Genomic DNA, 9,391 nt, shown 5'->3' on the forward strand with positions numbered 1-9,391 from the left:
GTGAAGTTTTCAGAATTCTTTTAAAAGGGTGATGAAACTTGATATTGATACGTAGAAACAATAATTATCAAGATGAGAAAGGGAGGAGATCAGGGGTAGAAGAACAAACACATAAGAAAGACAAAAAAAAAAAAGAACAGAGAGAAGAAAAGAAGGAAAAATATTAACGTAGTTTTAGCTTTATCTACACATAGACTATTCATATCCGATTGGGAGGAGAGTGGGGAGGAGATCGGCTTGCTGAATAGCATTGCCGTTAAAATTATGTAAATAACTTAGAAAACCGTATTCGTTCCACTTTTTTTAGATAATATTGGTATAAGTGTACAACCACTAACAAACATATCTGTATCACTTACCTGCATCCCCCATAACAACCCAACCCACGCTAAAATTAGGAGTAATAGAAAACTTTTTGTAGTAAACATATAGGTGATTTTTTCTTTGTCTCTGTGTTCCTTAATACGTGTGAAAAGCTCAAAAACAATTAAGTAAACTAAGATTATCTTTACTACTAAAGCTGCGTTTGTATTATGTTTGAGAGTTTTACCCAAAGAAAAACAAAGAATTTCAAATCCGTGTGCGAATCAGTAGCCTTTTCCATTTTCTTTATTTCAGTGGATTTATTCAATGTTAATGATCACTTATGTCTCATTTAGTATACTATGGTAGGCAATAACGAAATGGTAAAATTAATGCTAAGTGCTGCACATAGACATGATCCTTGTGTAGTATTTGTAAGGCTATAGCATTTACCAGTTACACGTATAATTGTACGTCTTTTTTCACTCGTTTTGTATGTCTATGTTTTCCCTCTGCCTATATATACGCTGAGATGCATCTCAAGAAAAAAGAAAAGTAAGATCACACTGCAACTTATACAAGGTACAAAAATGGCAACACAAACCCCTTACTCAAAAATTGATCACCAACCCTTATTAGATCAAAATGACGATCAAGTTACAAAAAGGCTGGCAACTTCTTCTAGAAAAATGTTATACGTTTTTCTCTCTTTTGCTGCAATAATCTCCACAACTCTTGTTGCTTTCAACCTCTTTAGAAACTCGAATGATATCCACTTCGCATCTTCATCATCAATTGTTGTTCCTCTTCACTTATGTGACGGCGAGTTCCATAGCAAAGCTTCATGTCTTGCCATGCTTAATGAGTCGATTAATGGAGATGACTTAATTGGAAAATCAAGTGTACCAAGCAACTCTGATTTTCTTCAAATTTTCTTGAAAAAATCTGTTCCACGCATCTCCAATACTATGGAAGTTGTTAACGGATTTAACCGTCTTTCTAACGATCTAATAGAACAAGAAGCTCTAAGGAATTGTATCGAGTTAATGGATTCGTCTATTGATCGAGTCAATGACTCAGTTGAGGCTCTTAGAAAAACACCCAGTCAAATCACGAATCACTAGATGATGACCATACCTGGCTGAGTGCTGTTCTCACTTCTCACTAACCATGTAACTTGCTTAGATGGACTGAATGAGGTGAGTGAACTCGGTTTGTCGATCCGACTCCCTATAGAAATGGAAATAAAAGACTTGATAGCTAGAGCAAGAGTTTCCTTGGCCATGATTGCTGAGATTTCAGCTTCTTCAAGTTCAAATGAAGATACTACAAGCTGGCTTTCGTCAAAAACCTTGCAGTTTCCATCATGGGTCACCATGAGAGACCGAAAGCTTCTAGAAACTCTACCAAACGCTGTGACCGCAAATGTCGTGGTGGCGAAAGATGGAAGTGGGAGATTTAAGTCGGTGCAAGAAGCGGTCACAGCTGCACCGAATAATACTAAAACCCGGTACGTGATTCACGTTAAGAAAGGTGTTTATAAGGAGAAAGTTGAGATTGGGAAGAAGAAGAAGAAAAACTTGATGATTGTTGGTGATGGCATGGATGCAACGGTCATAACCGGAAGTCTCAACTTCATTGACGGAACGTCTACTTACAACTCCGCCACCGTTGGTAAATTAATTTACTTTAACTTTTGAGATAGCATCGGAACATGACATTTAAGTTTTATATTCCACTGTTATGCGCGTCTCAACTTCATAAGTGCACTCTCCAGTTTCAACTCTAAAGCACTGAGCTTGTCGGGACTAGCTAGGAGAGAGTAAATGGACGTCAATAATTACCTTAACTTTTCCGGCTTAACCCACTTCATCGAGATCCCACTAAGTATTAGTAATCATTAGTCCTTATTAGTACAGTTTGAATCCTAAAACTTTGTTTCAGAAGTTTATATTTTTTGTTTTGGAAAAAATGCAGTTGTTCAGGGTGATGGATTCATAGCGCAGGACGTTTGTTTCCAGAACACAGCCGGCCCAGAAAAGCATCAAGCAGTGGCAATTCGAGTAGGAGCAGATCAAACGGTTTCTAGTCGTTGCAAATTTGACGCTTACCAAGATACACTCTATGCGCATTCCCTCCATCAATTCTATAGAGATTGTTCAATCACGGGAACTGTTGATTTCATTTTTGGTAATGCAGCCATGGTCGTTCCAAACTCTAAGGTCATAGCAAGAAAGCCCATGAAAAATCAAAATAATATGTGTACCGCACAAGGGAGAACAGACCCGAACCAAAATACCGGTACTTCGATCCAAAACTGCAATGTTATTGCGAGTTCAGATTTAGAACCTGTAAAAGGTTCATTCAAGACATTTCTAGGGCGGCCATGGAAGGCCTATTCAAGAACAGTTTACATGGAGTCATTTCTTGGAGATCTTATCAATCCAGCAGGATGGGCTGAATGGAACGCGTCAAACCCGTTTACAAGGACGTTGTATTATGGTGAGTATGCAAACAGGGGACCTGGTGCCGGTACTGCTAATAGGGTTAAATGGCCTGGTTACCATGTCATAAAAAACGCGGCGGAAGCAGAGAAGTTTACGGTGGCTGAGTTGATACAAGGAGGTGTTTGGTTGAAGAGTACCGGAGTTGCTTTTACTGAAGGGCTTTAAATACTCTCCTTTTGGAAATGTGCACTACCTACTTATTTGTCAAGCATGTGTTGGTCTTTTATCTTATAATAATGGGACTGATGATTGAGTAGAGCTTGATCATTGGGATCTCTCCTCGCTAGCTATCTCGTACTATATGAGAAGCCAAAGTGATTCAGCTCTCACTTTTTGATTTTAGGATTTTACTATTTTAGTCATTACACGCATTAATCAATACATCTAGATGATAGATAGATCATATGTTCAATAAATAGATTAGATGATGCATTCAGCAATTAAGACAAATTAGTATCTCCTTGAAGCCTATGATACTCATCCTTAAAAGCAAAAAGGATTAAGCTAGCATGTTAACTCAGAATGTGCGCGCACTTCTACATTCACTTAGCTCCTTAATACTTTTATTTTCTGGCTTCAGGGAAAAGAAGAGGCGGTCAAAGAGCGTAAATTAGACGGCCAAAAATTAACATCAACAAACAAAAACATTCAACCCATCCTGCTGGATTGATAAGATCTCCAAGAAATGACTCCATGTATTAAATTAGTATCTCCTTGAACCGGGTAGTATCCCTGTATTAAATTAGTATCTCCTTGAACCAGGTAGTATCCCAGTATTAAACCCACACCTATATAAATTCTTAAACCCACCGTCTCCCTCAGTGTTCTTGGACGACATAGATAGATGGATAGATACCGCCCGTTTTGGGTATCTCATGTAAGTTGCTTCTTCTTCTTTTTCCAGTTTTTTTTTGTTCGATTTCATTCATGTTTTGATATCCTAACGAATTTAGTATATTGCGTTCAGTTTCAAAGGGTGGGGGGCTTGGACCTGATCAACTGTAGCCATGTCAACACGGTAAAATTCATCATCCTCGTTTTTTAGTTTTTGATTGAAACCCTTTAGTAGTTATGTGATTTATTCAAGGTAGTCTTGTTTGATGCCACTATACCTTGTCAGCTAGCTGGTGTTGACTCAGTAATTTATCAAAAAGAAAACTCACCGCTAATCAGGCTTCAATTTTGATTTTTGAAACATGTATTTTGCTTTGTATTGTTTAAATCAATATGGGTATGAACACGAGTCTACTGAATGATGGTGTGTAGGTTTGTTTGAGTGTGTCTTCATCATCCCACAAAAAACATATTAGACTTAAATTGATTACATTTGTCTTTTGGGTCAGACTGTTTTAATGGTGTTGGGGGTCTGAGTCATCTGACTAAGTCTGTCTTCATTATCTCAAAGATCTCGAATTAGAGTTAGATTGATTTACATATCAGCATGTCTTTTGGGTCAGACTGTTTCGATGGTGCTGGATCCAACTCATTTGAATCTATCCTTCCACTTGATCTTAGTCATTATCATCCCATGAACTCACATTAGATTTAGATTGAAGATTTTGGTTCAGATTCTTTGATTGAGACACTAGTTTGATGTGGTTGTAGTTGATTCTTTTTTTAATCATGGGTTCTTATGCATTGCAGTTATGCAACCAGAGCAAGCAAGGATTTGAAAATTCATGATATCCATACCCCTGACCCTGCTGCAACTGCCAATTTCTCCATGTGGCGGACCAAATCTAAAGTAACCAAAGCAAACAAGGATTTGAAATTTCATGATTTACATACCTCTGACCCTGCTGCGACTGTCGATTTCTCCATGTGCCCGCCCAAATTTAAACAACAAATTGAAGAAGAAGAAGAAGAAGAAGATGATGATGACTTCTATGATAGCTCTTTATCTGATGCTCACCCAGAGGAGTATCCTATTGCTGTCACTGCTGCCACTGAATCTGAAGATAGTGACTCTGAATCTGAAGACAAGTAGGTGCCTCTGCTTCTGTGCAACAAAATGGAAAATCTTATTTCTATCATGTGTTGGATGGGGTGAAGGACGGCCTTGCACTTGCTTTGCAACATAATAAATATGATCTTAAACTGCTGTGCAACTCCAGAGCACTTGCTGCCTGCCTTGGCCATATTTTTCAGCAAGCTGATGATGGTTTGAGTAAGGCTAGACGTACCCGTCATCAACGGGCTCCTTATCAGTGTGGTGCCTGCAACACGTGTTTGAGTTGGGCCATCCTTCTCGATCACAAGAGATTAGAGATTTTGTTTCCGCTTCTCAGGGAGATAATAGACGCGCGCTTTAAAATAATGCCCAAATCTCGTTATTTTTTGGTTAATTATGAGGGAACATGTGTTAGAGCAAGTCTTATGGTGGAATCCAAACTATTCCAAGTGTGGAAAAACCATGGAATGCCAAGTCTAGTGGTTTTCAAGTTGGGGTCTTCCATAGAATATCCAAGTAAGGTTCCACGGTTTCGTGGAAGGGTTCGTGGAATCCATCTGAACGTCAATAAGAATAGCGTTAAACGCAATTAAGAATGGAGCTAAAAAAACGCAATTAAGAATTGTGTTTTTTTTAATCCGTAGATTTAAAATGAGTTGTTCAAATCTAACGACCGAAAAAAAAGCTACATTCTTAATTGCGTTTTTTTAGCTCCATTAAGAACAGCGTTTCTACTATTCCACCATTACACTTGCGCTTCCATCCACAGTTCCAAGTGTTGAGGTGGTGTGGAAGATGGATGAATTCCACCATAAGACTTGCTCTTAATCAAGCTGCATATCATCTGGCAAAACAACTTTCAAAGAAAATGAAGACTGAAGGGAAACCTGAGATTAAGGAGATCATAAGACCGATTGACTTTAGATAGGAGCTTAAAAAGTATTCTTTTTGAGGATGCTTGTGTTGGTTCACAGAGGTACTCTCAACAGCGGTATTCGAAATTGGTGAAGTAACTGATCTGCTGCCTCTGTAAGGGATTCATGTGGGTTCATCTTACATTTTGTGGTTTGTCTTATATATGTTGCAACATCAGTAAACATGCTGCAAGACTTCGTTGTCTGCATCTTTTCTTTAGACTTTTGTCTCCTTCTGGGAAGGGTATCTATATATTTATGTTCAGATAAGCCTGTTGCTTTGTAGTCTTGTAGGGATGGTACTGGGTCTTTTGTGCTGGATATATGTTGATGAACTAAGTACAATGCATGTTTAGATGAAGATATTCTGTTGACATATTATTACATTCCTTTTTGGCATTGAATTACAGTTAGAATCTGCACTGAATCGAAGCACTAGGTAGACCTCCATGCTAAAATTGCAGTATCTTGTAATGTAATCCATGAGTGAATTTTGGGCCACTCACCGGATGACCTTTTAAGATCGATGGGATAACATACCCTTCTAGGGTGGTAAATTTACATCTAACCTAATGATATATATAGCTGGAGTTTATATTTCACAAACTTTTATCCACATTGCCAACTTGTCTGATATTCTAATAGGAGGTTATAGGTTAAACAGACCACTCTGCACTTAGGTGAAACAATGCTCTCTCTTCTACTTCTTCTTTGATGAAAATGCCTGCAAAATGCACATGTGCAATAATTGTTGGATATTTTCAATAACATCAATAAGTTACCCTGCTGTTTTATAAAATGGCCGGACCTTCTTACCCGACAGTTTCTGTTATTAAACGGTTGGACTTTCTTACCCGATAGTTTTAGTTTATAAAATGGCTGGACTTCATTTGAACAGAAACGTTCTTTCCCAAAGGACACTATTGATGCTGATTGTAGGTATCCTTTGGTGATGGAAAGGCATCTTGAAAAGATGCAAATACTCTATGAATAGGGGTGATTGTTTTTCATTCAAATGATCTTAAAAAATATCAAAATCTCAGTTTTATTTTCTCTCTAACCATCATCAGAATATATTGTGTGTTCTTGGTTGGGTCATGGGAGTCCAACAACGTTATTAGGGCTTCATCATTATTTCACTGACCAATTGTACTCACCAATTATTTAGGAAGGGAGGAAATATTTCCTGAAAAGAATCGAAATGCTTTGAAGTTCGATGATACAACATTCTTTGCCGTTCTTTGTTTTCATCCTCTGGTACCCTATTTTTCCAACAATTTTCAGCAAATATCTTTTTCGATAATGGAGGGTGAAATTTCAAATGCAACTGATTAATCCTTGCAAATCATTAACTAGACTCTAAAATCGCTTGTAAAGTTTTTGATGGTGAGAATATTACTCGTTGGCAAGAGACCGTGAATTTTTTTTTGATACCTATTAAGTTATGGTAAATTCTTGCAAATGGATTGGAGAAAATTCCTTCCCCAAAAGCCGATGACACTGATGATTTGAAAGTCATACGTAAGAGGTGTCAGGTTGATGATTTCATGTATTGTGGTCATATTTGGAATGATCTGGAAACTAGTGTTTACAATGCCCATCGAAGTATTTCGTCTGCAAAGGAATTATGGACGACGATTGACAACAAATACAAGATTTTTGAAGCAAGCAAGAAGAAATTCCTGATTTGCAACTTCATGGACTTTAAAATGGTTGATAGTAAGTCAATTATTGCTCAGATCAGTGAAATTTTACTCATTTTTAATCATCTTAAGGATGCTGGAATTGAACTTGATTTTGTCGTTGTTGTGGGGTTATTATTTCTCATCTTGCCCCTTCTTGGAATGGTTAGAAAAAGAAACTTAAGTATGCTGAGATTAACTAGGACTTATAAGGTTTACAACATCATCTTCGTATAGAAGAGGACTCTCGTAAACCAGAAATTAAGGATAGTCAACAAACTGAAAACCATTCTAAGGTTAATACTGTAGAATAATCTAAGATACATAATGCTTTGAACCTAAGAATGATACTCAGTTTAATAAGCAACATCCCAACAACAAGAACAAGGGGGGTTATAACTTCTGTAAGAGACCCGACCATTATGCTCGTGACTGTCGTCAACGAAAGAAACAAAAGAAAAATGAAGCGAGTATGGTTGAAAAAAAACTTGTAATAGTAGTGCAAGCCGCCAACATTGTTGCTGATAATAGTAGTCGATGGTGGCACGATAGTGGTTCAACCATTCATATCTGTAGAAATAGAAATCTTTACAAGACATAAGAACCGGTTATTGGAGAAAGAAACGAAGTTACTTCAACGAACAAACTACGTAGCAAAGTGATTGGGAAAGGCACTGTTGAACTCTCGTTTACTTCGGGAAATACTGTTACTCTTACTAATGTGTTACATGTCCCTGACATTGTGAAAAACCTTGTTTCTGGAGACCTTGTTATGAAGGATGGATTCAAGACCACCTATGAGTCTAGTAAGTTTGTATTTTCCAAAAATGGTGTGTTTTTTGGGAAAGAATATGCTTGTAATGGGATGATTAAGCTTAACTTAATTAATAATGGCCCTGCTTATATTGTTGACTATGTTGATATATGGCATGGTAGATTAGTACATGTGAATTATGGGTCCCTTAGAAACATGAAAAGATTAGCATTAAACTTTGATTTCAACTTTAACACTGTTTCTAAATGTGAAATTTGTGTGCAAGAAAAGATACATATAATATCCTTTAAATTTGTAGTATGAGAAATTCTACCTTGCTTGAATTAATACATAGTGATGTTGGTGATCTTAAAAATCAAATGACTTGTGGTGGAAAAAAACATTATGTCACTTTTATTGATGATTGTACTAGGTATGCTTATACTTACTTGATTAAATCTAAGGATGATGCCTTTGGACATGTTTAAACTATATAAAGCATAAGTAGAGACACAATTAGGACAAAAAATTAAGATTTTATGTTTTGATCGTGGTGGTGAGTATTTTCTTAATTAATTTAAATTCTTTTGTCAAGAGCATGGTTTATTTCATCAATCTACTGCACCTTATACACCTCAACAAAATGGTATTACTGAAAGAAAAAATAAGATGGTTAATGCAATGCTTATTACTTTTAATTTGGCCAATTCCTTGTGGGGTGAAGCTATGTTATCTGCATGCTATATTTTGAATAGAGTTCATTTGAAAATAAGAATATTTCTCCTTATGAATTGTGGTTTAACAGAAAACCAAATTTGAGAATACTTAAAGTCTGGGGTTGTTTAGCATATGTTAGGAAGCCCTGATCCTAAAAGACCCAAGTTAGGTAATATGGCTTATAAATGTGCTTTTGTAAGTTACTCACTTAACAATATCACATACAAATTTTTAATCCTTGACACTTTTGAGATTATAGAATTTGTAGATGCAGAATTCTTTGAGAACTTAAATAGGAATAACTTAATTACAAACCATAGAAAACCCATTGTCGCCTAGTCTAGAATCTGTGGAGACTAATGACAATGATGAATATTTTTCTCCTACTCGATACATAGAAGATACTTCTGAAACTATTGAAGATATCGAACCTAGAAGGAGTAAGATACCAACAAAAGGGAGAAGTTTTGCTTCAGATTTCATAACATATCTTGTAGAAGGTAGTAAGGATGAAATTCTTAGTGTTACTAAATATGTTATGCATGTTGATGATAATCCTAAAA

The 9,391-nt window shown here is 36.7% G+C and overlaps 1 pseudogene; it reads left to right on the plus strand.

Annotated features, from left to right (window-relative positions):
* The first annotated feature begins 843 nt into the window (after window positions 1-843).
* LOC113348642 lies at window positions 844-5,162 on the plus strand (annotated as a pseudogene).
* Window positions 5,163-9,391: the final 4,229 nt, after the last annotated feature.

Source organism: Papaver somniferum, chromosome 2, assembly GCF_003573695.1.
Source record: "Papaver somniferum cultivar HN1 chromosome 2, ASM357369v1, whole genome shotgun sequence".
In the NCBI taxonomy this organism is placed as follows: Eukaryota; Viridiplantae; Streptophyta; class Magnoliopsida; order Ranunculales; family Papaveraceae; genus Papaver; species Papaver somniferum.